The sequence below is a fragment of the Scyliorhinus torazame genome, chromosome 9 (genome assembly GCF_047496885.1).
Source record: "Scyliorhinus torazame isolate Kashiwa2021f chromosome 9, sScyTor2.1, whole genome shotgun sequence".
Classification (NCBI taxonomy): Eukaryota; Metazoa; Chordata; class Chondrichthyes; order Carcharhiniformes; family Scyliorhinidae; genus Scyliorhinus; species Scyliorhinus torazame.
This window is the reverse complement of record NC_092715.1, coordinates 96414844-96428351: the sequence shown is the minus strand read 5'-3', so window position 1 is coordinate 96428351 and position 13508 is coordinate 96414844. Positions and strand designations below refer to the sequence as shown.

Sequence of the window (13508 nt, the reverse complement as noted above, 5' to 3'; positions counted from 1 at the left end):
CACCAACTTCCATATGTTAGAAATTACTATTCGTTATCAAGGGATATGAAGCTAATGTGGATAATTGGAGCTGAAATGCAGATCAGGCATGATCTATAGTGAAACTGTATAAATGGATACCCAATAACAGACACGTATTAACATCTCAGATAACTTACATTGCAATAAGCTGCACCTTGAAACCAGGATTATATGATTACAAACTTTGGACGGCCTTCAGTGCACAAAGTCTGTTTGCAACTTAAAACAAAAGACTGTCGGGTATGTGGGAGACGGCAAAAGTTGAAAGAAAATGGGAATTGGTGGGAATTGGGAATGCAAAGTTCTTTATACTGCATCTATAGCAGCTGAGAAACCACCACAGTGCAGCCCTCACCCGTCCAACCTACTGTATGGCATTGACCGACCACCATTACAGGAGCTCTGAATGTGTGGACTACAGGTGAGAGGGCAGGAGAGTTCAGAACTGAGGTTGCCAAGTTTCAGTTAAGGGGCTGAAACTGAGGGAGAAGTTTGAAATTGGAGGACTGACTGAAATGATAGATATCAGTATTTGTGTGGAGTGGAAGGGTCTCTCAAATGGAGGTCTGAAATGGGCGGGTCTCAGCATTTAGTACATGTCTCTAAAATCAAGGTGGGAAGAGAGGCAAAGTAAGTAATGGAGGGTTGAGTTTGTGAAATGAGGACTGGAGATTTGGTAGAGGTGGGGGCTTGGGAGAGATAGAAACTGGGGAATGGAGTCTCAGGAAACAAAGGAGAAAGGGAAGAGAATGAAAGAGAAGGGGACTAAGACTAGGTGGGAGGATAGGTGCCATCATTGTTTGCACATCCAGAGGCAGCAGTAATAACGTGGGCAAAATTTAATAAGTGCAAGGTGGGGTCTCCCCACCAGTTGGAGAATTAGTGAGAGTCCAGGTCACTTCTTCCCTGGAGGGCCAACAGAAATATGAGGCAGTAAGACACTCAACTTGAATAACATTTGATTAAGCCTGCAGCAAGATGTACTTCTTGCCCCTGAGAGCTGTGAGCCAATCAGAAACCAGCAGCTCTGTACTACCAGTAGCACCATGGGAATGGGGGTCACTTCCAGCACTTAACTTGGGAACACAAGGGGTCGGTGATGAATATCTAGATAAAAGTGAGTGTGGGTTTGATGGGGGTCGTCGGTGAGGGGGAGGGAGGGGCCCTAAAGCAATGGCATGGAGCTGGCTTTCAGCAGAGACCCTCCCCCTCCCTTCCTGATGCCAGTTCACTAAACCAGGTACAGAGTGCTTATCACAGAGAGATCCCTGACAAGGTTTGCTTAGTGACCTCACCAGATGGCAACCCCCCCACTGGCAGAATACCAGCAGCAGAACAATAATGTCCTTAAGTAGTCCTTAAACGGTTACTGGCCTCTGGGCAGGAATGCTTACCTCCTTATTTCCCATCGGAACATAATCAGGGGTTGGGGGAAGCTGGGAAGGTGGGGTCCTCCTCATTCTGCACCCTTCTGCCTTGGGGGTGGTTCTGTCCATGAAGTGGACGCAGTACTAAGAAAGGCATCAAAAGAGCCAGTAAAGTATAGGAACTGGGGGAGAAGGAGAAAAAAGGTTGCTAAACTAAGGGCTATTAGATCATGAGGTCCTTCACCACATATGACTATTGAAAGAAGAACTACAAAAGGATTTAACAGTTGTAGGAGAGAGGGCAAGCTGTACTGAAGAAGTCCTGCTCTTGTGTTATAATTTGTTGGTTTCCCCACTGCCCATGGATTGTCTCCTGATTCACAAAACCTTTGGCACAACAGCTGCAAGAGATACAGCCAATTCTGGGTTTTTTTGGTTCATCCAGTTTACTTTACATGAAATGTCAATTAAAGATAGGAACATCTGTGAATGAAGGATACCAGAGCCAAGTCCATTGGATGTCCCTAATTTACCAATTTCATTTATAATTTACCAATTTCATTATAATTGTATGGCAGAACACAGTCAAGAAGCTAAGTGACCTATTCCTGTTTCTCTGAGTCTATTGCTTAAATTGACTGGACAACTTTTCTCTGCTATATTAAAAAATCTCATTATCGTAATATCTTTTTAAAAATAAATTTAGAGTACCCAATTCATTTTTCCAATTAAGGGGCAATTTAGCGTGGTCAATCCACCTACCCTGCACATCTTTGGGTTCTGGGGGCGAAACCCACGCAAACACGGGGAGAATGTGCAAACTCTACACGGACAGTGACCCAATGCCGGTATCGAACCTGGGACCTCGGCACCGTGAGACAGCAGTGCTACTCACTGCGTCACCGTGCTGCCCTTCATTATAGTAATATCTAACCATATATTTCAAACTGACATTCGTTTGAATACTAGAATCTCAGGCTGACACATTGATGGTGTCAATAAAAATAGAAAATGCTGGAAATGCTCAGCTGGCCTGGCAGAATCTGTAGAGAGAAAAACAGAGTTAACGTTTCAGTACCGTGACCGTCCATCAGAACTGGAAAAAGCTCCAAATACAATGCTCCATAATTTCCGATGGTGCGGTAATTGAGTTGGATTTCCACTCCCTTCAAAATTACTTACCTGGAAATCCAGGCGACCCTATATTTATCGACTTTCAACAAATGGCAAGTGAGATCTGCTTAGTTCAGTGCACTCGCAGGGCCTATGGCCAGCAGCTGCCTTACACCAGTTACGTTCAATAGTCCAGCTAATTTTAAAGGTCTTTGACAAGCCAGGGAAAAGGAATGAATACAAGGTAGGTAGGTGGATAGGACTTGATGGAGGGTGCTGGGGGTCAGCTTGGTAGTCGGGAGTTCAGACCTGGGAGGAATCGGGAGTTGGACTTGCGAGGGTGGGGATGGGTGTGGTGGGGAGGACTTGGAATTCGTTACTAGTAGTGGGGGGGTTGGGACTTGTAGTCGGGCCGAGGCAGAAGGGTCAGGAGTCAGGCCTCGGGAGACCAAGAAGCCAAGAACTCACAGGTCAGAGTAGGAGCAAGGTGGAGAATTAAAACATTCACCTGAGGAAGGAGCAGCGCTCTGAAAGCTAGTGATTTGAAACAAACCTGTTGGACTTTAACCTGGTGTTGTAAGACTTCTTACTGAGAATTAAAATGACAGATGATTGGAAGCTCAGAGTTATGCCTGCTGACAGAACAGCAGTATTCTGCAAAGCAGTCACCAAGTCTTCGCTTGATTTCCCCAGTGTCAAGGAGATCATATCCGTTATTATAGGCCGGTAAGCTTAACTTCGGTTGTAGGGAAAATGCTGGAATCTATCATTAAGGAGGAAATAGCGGGGCACCTGGAGGGAAATTGTCCCATTGGGCAGACGCAGCATGGGTTCACAAAGGGTAGGTCGTGTCTGACTAATTTGGTAGAATTTTTTGAGGACGTTACCAGTGCAGTAGATAACAGGGAGCCAATGGATGTGGTATATCTGGATTTCCAGAAAGCTTTTGACAGGGTGCCACACAAAAGGTTGCTGCATAAACTAAAGATGCATGGCATTGAGGGTAAAGTGGTAGCATGGGCAGAGGATTGGTTAACTAACAGAAAGCAGAGAGTGGGGATAAATGGGTGTTTCTCTGGTTGGCAACCTGTAACTAGTGGGGTCCCTCAAGGATCAGTGTTGGGCCCGCAGTTCACAATTTACATAGACGATTTGGAGTTGGGGACCAAGTGCAATGTGTCAAAGTTTGCAGACGACACTAAGATGAGTGGTAAAGCAAAAAGTGCAGAGGATACCGGAAGTCTGCAGAAGGATTTGGATAGGTTAGGTGAATGGGCTAGGGTCTGGCAGATGGAATTCAATGTTGCCAAGTGTGAGGCTATCCATTTTGGGAGGAATAACAGCAGAATGGATTATTATTTAAACGGTAAGATGTTAAAACATGCTGCTGTGCAGAGGGACCTGGGTGTGCTGGTGCACGAGTTGCAAAAAGTTGGTGTGCAGGTGCAACAGGTGATTAAGAAGGCTAATCAAGTTTTGTCTTTCATTGCTAGAGGGATGGAGTTCAAGACTAGGGAGGTTATGCTGCAATTGTATAGGGTGTTGGTGAGGCCGCATCAGGAGTATTGTGTTCAGTTTTGGTCTCCTTACCTGAGAAAGAACATATTGGCACTGGAGGGAGTGCAGAGGAGATTCACTAGGTTGATCCCAGAGTTGAGGGGATTAGATTATGACGAGAGGTTGAGTAGACTGGGACTGTACTCATTGGAGTTTAGAAGGATGCGGGGGGATCTTATTGAAACATATAAAATTATGAAGGGAATAGATAGGATAGATGCGGGCAGGTTGTTTCCACTGGTCGGGGAAAGCAGAACTAGGGGGCATAGCCTCAAAATAAGGGGAAGTAGATTTAGGACGGAGTGTAGGAGGAACTTCTTCACCCAAAGGGTTGTGAATCTCTGGAATTCCTTGCCCAGTGAAGCAGTTGAGGCTCCTTCTTTAAACGTTTTTTTAAGAAAAAGATAGATACCTTTCTAAAGAATAAAGGGATTCGGAGATATGGTGTACGGGTCGGAGAGTGGAGCTGAGTCCACAAAGATCAGCCATGATCTCATTAAATGGTGGAGCAGGCTCGAGGGGCCAGATGGCCTACTCCTGTTCCTAGTTCTTATGTTCTTATATCGTGAGCAGTGAGTACAGTATATTCAACTGAAATTTACAAGTAAATTGCTGTTTCACCTGAAAGAATATTTGGGACCTTGGATTGTGAGAAAGGAGCAGGTAAAAGAATAGGTGTTGAATATCATGCACTTGGATGGAAAGGTAAAAAGGGTGTTAGGAGGTGATTAAGGAATGGATCAGGATAAGCTAGAGGGAACAGTCCCTTTGTAATGCTGAAAGGGAGGAACAAGGGAAAATGCGTTTGGTGGTGATGTCACACCTGGAGGTGCAGAAATGATGAAGGGAGATCCGGTGAATCTAAGGCCACCTACCTCAGTTGGTTAGAGTGTGAGCTTAATAATGCCAACCATGCAGGTAAGTCCCCATATCAGCTGGGATGGCTTTTGGACCCTCCTCTTTTTTCAAGCGCACCCTTGACAGGAACTGTCCTATTAAGCGGATGCTGCCTCCAACAAAGAATCGAATACCTATAGTGTAGAAGGAGGCCATTCGGCCCATCAAGTCTGTACAGACTCTTTGAAAGAGCACGTAGGCCCACTCCCCCACCCTATCCCCGTAACCCCACCTAACATGCAAATCTTTGGACACTAAGGGGCAATTTAGCATGGGCAATCCATCTAACATGCACATCTTTGGGCTGTGGGAGGAAACCCACGCAAACACAGGGAGAAAGTGCAAACTCCACACAGAAAGTCGCCCATGACCGGAATTGGACCTGGGTCCTTGGCACAGTGAGGCAGCAGTGCCACCGTGCCGGCCAACATATTGATCATCTACTTGTCCCATTGTGATATTATGGTATTGTGACCTTGATTAGCATGCAAGCCATGTCTAACCAAGGATGTTATGTGAAAAAAGAAGAGAGATCCATTGAATATGAAGATTGGTGAGTTGAAAGATGATCTCACAGTCATATAACAGATGTTAAATCAGGGCTCTGTTTGCCCTGCAGGTGAATGCAAACAATCGCAGGACACTATTTCAAAGAAGAGCAGGGATATTATTCCTAATGTCCTGGCCAATATTTATTTTTCAACTAACATCACAAAATTTCAACCCCGTTAGCCTCCATAGTCAATAAATCATCCTCTGCCATTTTCGCCACCTCCAGCATGATGCCACCACCAAACACATCTTCTTCTCTCCTCCCTTTTCAGCATTCAAAAGGGGCTATTCCCTCAGCATACCTTGGTCCACTCCTCAGACATATCCCAACACTGCCTCCTTTTCATAAGATATTTTTCTATGCAGATGCAACATATGAAACACTGGCCCTTTACCACCTCCTTCACCATCCAAGACCTCTAACACTCCTTGCAGGTGAAACAGCAACTTACTTCTTTCAATTTGGTATACTGTATTCACCTTTCATGATTCTCCTCCAATTTGGAGAGACCAAGTGCAGACTGGGGTAACTGCTTTGTGGAACACTTTAAAACAATCTCAGTCGAGACCAGAAGCTTTTAAGCGAAATTCAAACTCCCAGTTATTAACAGAAAGAATTATGCCAACCGCAATATTTCATGCTTACTGTACAAGATTTAAACAAAGCAAGTGCTACTAACTTAACACTATATTTCATAAATAACTATGCTTCAAACCCCAAAATCTCAAAGGCCACTTTCCACATTCTACTTTTATTTCCACCCAAAAGCTCCCCTATACTTTACAGGGTCTTGTTGAGGGTTCCTTCACTACTTCCAGGACCAAACCAAGATGTCACGAAAGCTCTCAAGAATTCACTTTGATTCTCCACAGTATTCCTGCTATTCTCTGAGGTCTATCTGAGACTTTTGGAGGTCATTCTCCTAGCATACGGCTAGGTGAATACTTCAACTCTCCTCCAACACCCAAGGAATGTGGACTCACCAGCTCAAGCTCACCACATTCTTGCTTAGTGACTCCAAATGGCAGATTGCTTCCAATCTGACTACCCAAATTTCTACTGCCTGTTTCTATGAGAATGCACAAGGTAAAACCTGAACCAAAAAAAATCTCCCTGCTGTCTATTCCCATGGCAACATGGCACATCGGCGATGTCCCTGATAAATGTTTTAACTAATTAACTGCCTTCTGAACATCTCTTTGATTCCGGGGATTGATTGTCTAATAGGGAAAACTGCAATCTTACCAGACTCACTGGCTCCATTACTAAGCTAGGAGAATACCACTTGTCGTTTATTGTTTTCAGACTTCTAACTCAAATTCCATTAAGTGAACATGGACTATCCTTTGAATTATAATAACCTTAGGAGTTTTTACCAGTTTCTCAAACACAGATTTTTTTTCCCATTTATGTTACACTTAAAAATCCAATACCCAAAACTACAAGTTCTACTCCTGAAACATATGAATTGTAAATTAGACATTTGTAACAACCTCCATTCAGTCTGTAAGCAGGATGTAGAAAAGATTTATGAGAATGGTTCTTGGGATGAAGGATTTCAGTTTAGTGGATAGATTGGCAAAACTAGTTTTTCTCCTTAGCGAAGAGAAGGTTAAGAGGAGATTTGATAAAAGTATTCCAAATTATGAGAGATCTAGATAGAGTAGATAGAAAGTGTCCTTACTGGCGAAATTGTCAAAAATCAGAGGGCACAACACATATTTAAGGTGATTGGCAAAAGTACCGAAAATGATACGAGGAAAGCACACAGCATGTGATTAGGATCCTAAATCCACTACCTGGGAGCATGATCAAGAAAGAGATCATCGGAATTTCAAAATGCAATCGAATAAGCAGCTGAAATACAAAGAATTTCAGGGCTACAGGGAAAAGGCAGGGGATGGGACTAGCTGAATTGCTCTTGCAGGGAGCCAGCATGGACACAGAAGGCTGAGTTGTCTCCTTCTGTGCTGCAACCATTCAATGAATTGTGACCGCCAAGCCTCCAGTCACCTGCCATTTTAATTTTCCACCTTGCTCCCACTCTGACCTTTCTGTCCGTGGCCTCCTGCAGTGTTCCTATGAAACACAAGGCAAGCTAGAGAAAGAGCATCTCAGCGTTTGACTGGGCACTTTAGAGTCTCTAGAACTCAACATTAAGTTCAACAATTTTAGATCATAATCTCTGGATCAATTTTATTTTGTCCTTCGTAGCTGGTTTGGCTCTTTCTTCTCTTATTTCATTGTTCTTGAACACCAGCTTTCCATTCTCCTGCCATTCACACCTCCTTTAGACATATTTTTTGCTTTTTTACTTATCCCATTACCACTTCCTTTGGCTTTGCACTATGAAACGTCTTGTCATATAATCTCCCTTGTCTTCCATCCTATCAATGTTTTTCCCCCTTTCACTTGCTCAAAATCTATATTTCTATATTTCTAATCAAAGGTCATGGACCTGAAAAGTTAACACTGTTTCTTTCCCCAAAAATACTGTTGATGTTATAGCTGGACAGGAAGATCCCAAAATGGAGTCCTGGCTCAAAAGACTGTAACTTTGACTTTGTTTTATAAAATTGGAGGAGGAACAAAGTCACAGGACCACTAATTCGTTTTTAACAACAAGAAAAAACATTTATTAAACATGAAAAAATTGGATTTTAATACTCCCCCTTTTTAGCTTAACAAATACGCACATTTTTTAAGATTAACACAGATTACGAAGTACATCTTAAACTATAATGGTCCCATTAACACAGTCCCTTTTAAGGACACAGATTGGCTGTGTTCAATTACACACACTGCACTCTGAATCCAAGTTAATGTCTGTGATTTCCTCCTCAGAATCCCTCTAATAATTCTGATACCGTGAGCCATCTTGTCTCACTGAACTCGGGATTCTACATGGGTGATATCAAATTCCAGTTTCAAAAAGTCACACTTTCAAATCTTCTTTTAAATTATGCTCTCCCTCTGCTGATTTCATCAAGGTTTTGCTTTCAGGTTTTACATCTCTCCCTTCAGCCTCGTTTGTCTTAAAAGCTTTTACATAAACTCTGAGGTCCAGCTATCGATTTCCACAATTATTTCAAAATAATGACTCCCAAATTGTCATATTTTCTCACAACCATAGCACCATTGCAGATATCTTTCTGGCCTCTCACAGCCCTTCCAGTCACAGAAACGGTAAACACACATAAAAGTAAACAAACACACATATTTATGATGTTTACTAAAACAAATATAACTCTCTTAAACTAACTTTTGTGTTCCTAACAAATCCCCCTTTAAAAGAAATAAATCTTCATAATCATGAAGATGTCTTTACACTGGTGTTACATCCGCTTTACATAAACTTAACATGATAAGTATTTCACCACATAACTTATTACATCATACAAGTGAATGTTTCTTAGTTCACAATTATTCATTATATTATTACAATGTTTTCACCAAAATTAAGACAATAACTTTAACAGCATCATCAAAATCTATACATGGGGACATTATCATACTAAAGTCTTGTGTTTCTTTTTCTTCTGATTTCCATTATTCAACTTTGAAAAGAATGTTTCATTTAAGTCTACAGTGCAATTGTCCTTTTTGTCACTTACGGGCATAATTCCAATCTCACGCCCACTTTCCAAATTCACATGGTAAATTTGCATTTTGATTTAACAGTCAAAATTTTATTTTTATGCATTAACATCTCATTACTTCTCTTGTCAAAATCTCTTTTAGCTGTTTTGAGAATGTTATTAAGATGTTTTTTATGTTCACTCAAAATAGTATTGTATTCTTTCTTTGTTTGTTCTTTGAACTTTTTGTGATCTTGTTGTTGATCTTCCCATTTCAAATGAGTTCTGTTCAATTCAATTTGAGCCATGTCAATCACTTACCCTCTGAACTTCCGTGACTCATTCTAACCCTTCAACTTTGCACAACTTCTGAACTATCTCAGTCCAGTTTGAATGTTTTTTGGCAAACTGTTCACTTGCCGTTCTTCTTTTTAAAATCTAAATTTAGAGCACTGAATTCTTTTCCTAATTAAGGGTCAATTTAACATGGCCAATTCACCTACACTGCACATCTTTTTGGGATGTGGGGGTGAGTCCCATGTTGACACGGGGAGAATGTGCAAACTCCACACGGACAGAGACACGGGGCCGGGATCAAACCCGGGTCATCGGCACTGTGAGGTTGCAGTGCTAACCACTGCACCACCGTGCCACCCGACTTGCCTTTCGTCTAACTACTACTTCTTGTGTAGTATCACTGACAAGCATTTTAAAATCAGCTTCTCTGGTCATTAACTCAGAAAGATCACTTCACAATTTCAGTCCTTCTGGTTGACAATTCATGATTCCCAATTTTGCAAATATTTCAGTTGTTTTCGTCTTGTCCATGACTGAATTTAATACATCAGTTATATTACTTGGATTAGTTATTTGCTCCCCTGTATCAGTAACCACAATGAGCTTTTATTCACAAGAACTTTTGAATTGCGACACTCCATGCCAGCCACCCACCTTCTTCATTCCTCCATTCTCCTTTGAAATTCACAAATCTCATTATTGTTCTCTTGATGAAGTTCTAACAGTTCATTAGTATTTTTTTGTATTCTGCACTTAACCAATTATTCTGATTTAGCAGAGCCTATTTTTCTTGTTCAAGAGATTTTCCATGATACTTCATAAATATTTTGGATGCTTGAAGTTCACCAAGTTTTAACTGAAGATCAATCTCTTCAAATTTATCCTTTAGACAGTTCAAGCCTTCAGTCAAATGTTCCACTTTTCCTGACTTCAATTGTTCTCATCAGTTCTCTTTCTTTCATTCACAAACACCTCCTTCATACCTGCACATCTTTGGACTGTGGAAGGAAACCGGAACGCCTGGAAAAACTACGCAGGTGTGAACGTGCAACCTCCACCAGTCATCCAAGGCTGGAATCAAACCTGGCTCCCTGGCGCTGTGAGGCAGCAGAGCTAACCACTGTGCCACCATGCCCCCATTACTTATTTTCTGTGTTAATCAGGTTTTCCTTAAATTGCTTGATATCTCCAATAACCATATAATTTTCCTCCATTGTAATTTTCAAAAATTTGTTGAGATCGCCATGATCAACTCCTGTTGCAGTACAGTCATCGTCAAATTATATTCTCCATAAGCCAAATCATTGCCTAGGATGAAATCTATTCCTCCAACATGTAATTTAGGAATAATTTCCACTTTAACAATTCCATTTACAAAATTACATCTTAGCTTCACACAAAGATAAAAGTTCACCCCTTCCATTAATACCTCTTACAAATACTTTCTCCTTCATAAAACCTCTTGGGATACAAATTGTATCAACTTCCAATGATTAATCTGCTGCTGTATCTCTTAAAATGTTAATTTCCATTGAATCCCAGCAGTGCAGAAGGAGGCCATTCAGCTTGTCGAATCTGCACTAACCCTCCGAGAGAGAACTCTGTCTAGGCCTACTGCGTTGTCCGATCCCCATAACCCCGTGCATTCATCATGGCCAATCCACCTAACCGGCACATCTTTGAACTGTGGGAGGAAACCGGAGCGCCTGGGGGAATCCCACTTCGATAGGTGTGAACGTGCAAACTCCACCAGTCACCCAAGGCCGGAATCGAAACTGGCTCCCTGGCGCTGTGAGGCAGCAGAGCTAACCACTGTGCCACCATGCCCCCATTATTTATTTTGTGAGGGAAAAAACCTCTCCCTCAGAAAATAAAGCCCGAAGCTCAAAAAACCTCTCTTCCTTCAGCAGTACACAAATAAATCTCTGAACTATATTGAGATCTTTACACCGTTCTCATTGATTATGAAAGGGCACACTTCATCTGCAACACTGCTGCAGCTTTAACAGCCATTTCTTTTTCAGATGCTTTCTTTCCTACTGCAACTGGTCTTCCATTTATTCTCCCAACAATTTACCTTCCATGTTCCATCTTGTTACAATGGAAACACTTAGGCCTCCAAATGTCACTTCCACCCCAACACCTTCCCTTTTGATCTGAGGTGAAATTTCCTGACCATTCCCAACTATTCCATCTCTTTCTTGGCTATTTGTTTTCGTTCCACTTTCCCACCTCTCCTTCTCATGTTTCAAAGGATGATGGAAAAAAGCTTTAGTTCTATGAATCAATTCGTAATTATCAACTACCTTTGCTGTCTATTTGGCAGTTTAAACATTTCGTTCCTCGGCATGTGTCCTAATAACCAAAGGAAATGAATCTTTAAATTCTTCTAAAAGAATCACCTCTATACGAGCTTCATATTTTTTCTCTATCTTTATTGCCAGTATTCAATCATCAAAATTATTTTGCTTCATTCTCTCGAATTCTATATGAGTTTGTCCAGGCGATTTCCTTGCATTTCGAAATGCACTAAGAATATTTTTCTTTACTTACTTCATAATCTACAGGTACTTCTTCCGACAATTATGCATACATCTCACTAGTTCTACCTACCATTCTACTTTGTAAAAGTAATGTCCATTTCATCTGTTTAGCTACCTTTTCTAAAGAAATAAAGAATTCTTCCACATCCTTTCTCTCAGGTTTTCGAAGTGCTTCTATAAATTTAAACATTTCCCTCCTCGGTTCGTGTCCAGAATGACTTCCTTCCTCACCCTTGTCTAGTGTCCCTTTTCTTAACTACCAGCATTTTAAGCTAAAATTCTCCTTTTGTCTTTCTGCCGTTGCTAATCTTTCCACTTCCACATCAAATTCTCATTTCAATTTCCCTTTGAAAAGCTCTTTTTTTTTCCATTTTCCTGCATTTCAAGCTTCTTTAGTTCTATTGCTTTCTCTTTTTCCTTTTGTTTTCCCTGCATTTCTAATTGTATCATTTGTTAATTTAATTTTATCTAATTCAATTTCGTCACTTTTCTTGGTCTATCTTGGATACTTGGGCTCGGATTCTCAAAAAACGCAACTAAGTGTTGACGCCGGCGTGAACACCGGAGTGTTTCACGCCGGCGTCAACGGGCCTCTTGGCCCAGCGATTCTGGAGCCCACATGGGGCCACCACGGCGCCGGAGTGCTCCACGCTGCTCCAGCTGCTGTACGCGGCCCTGCACTGCTCACAGCGGGTCCGCACATGTGCGCGGCGGCTGACCGTGGGTCCGCGCATGCGCGTGGCGGCCGCCTGTGCGCCGGAGATGCGCAAATTGGCGGAGCCACACAGCGGGCCGGTGCGGAGGAAGGTTGGCCCCCCCAGATCACGCGCGCCTGCTGATCGGTGGCCCCCGATCGCGGGCCTGGCCGTCGTGGAGTCCCCTCCCGGCAACTGATCCCCCCACCCCTAACCAGGACAGCCACCGCAGCTGCGACGCCGAGCTCCTGCCGGGTGGAACCATATGTGAACCACACCGGCGGGAACTCGGCCGGTGGACGCAGAGAATCGGCGCGGGGCCCTCTTTCAAAGGCCCTCACCAGCGCCGCGTCGACCGTGCGCGCATGACTGCCGCCGATTCTCCGGTCGCCGGAAAATGGCGTCCCAGCGTCAGACTCGATCGCGGGTCTGAGGCCCCAATCTACGCTCCCGCCCCGAGCGCCATTTCGGCGGCGAGGCTCAGAGAATCCCGTCCTTGGTCTATCAGACAACCCTTGCAATTTTAAATGTTTCACTATGCTTTCAATAATGCCAGTTGTCCTTACACCTACAGGTAATCACAACTCCAATTCATCTGCCAATTCAGTTAACTGACTCTTGGTTACTTTCTGGAATCCAGTCAAAGTTACATCGTCCATCTTGAGGAAAGTCTTAGAAATTTCCAATGCTATATTGGGTTTTAATCTGTACACGACACCTCACAGTAACTACAATTCCTTTGTCCAGTACCTCTGTACCCCACTTACTCTGTTTAAGAATTCAATGATCCCACCATTTAACGATAAATCCCAGACCAGGCTTTACTGTTCAGCAACCAGTAACTTGTTTTCCACTTTTCAAAATATCCCAACAAATTATTGCTAACA

General features: G+C 42.7%; 1 protein-coding gene across 13 annotated transcripts in view; it reads left to right on the top strand.

The window, feature by feature from the left end:
• The window catches only part of arb2a (ARB2 cotranscriptional regulator A), a 1003719-nt gene that overhangs the window by 604914 nt on the left and 385297 nt on the right, over positions 1 to 13508 (top strand). The window lies entirely within an intron of this gene.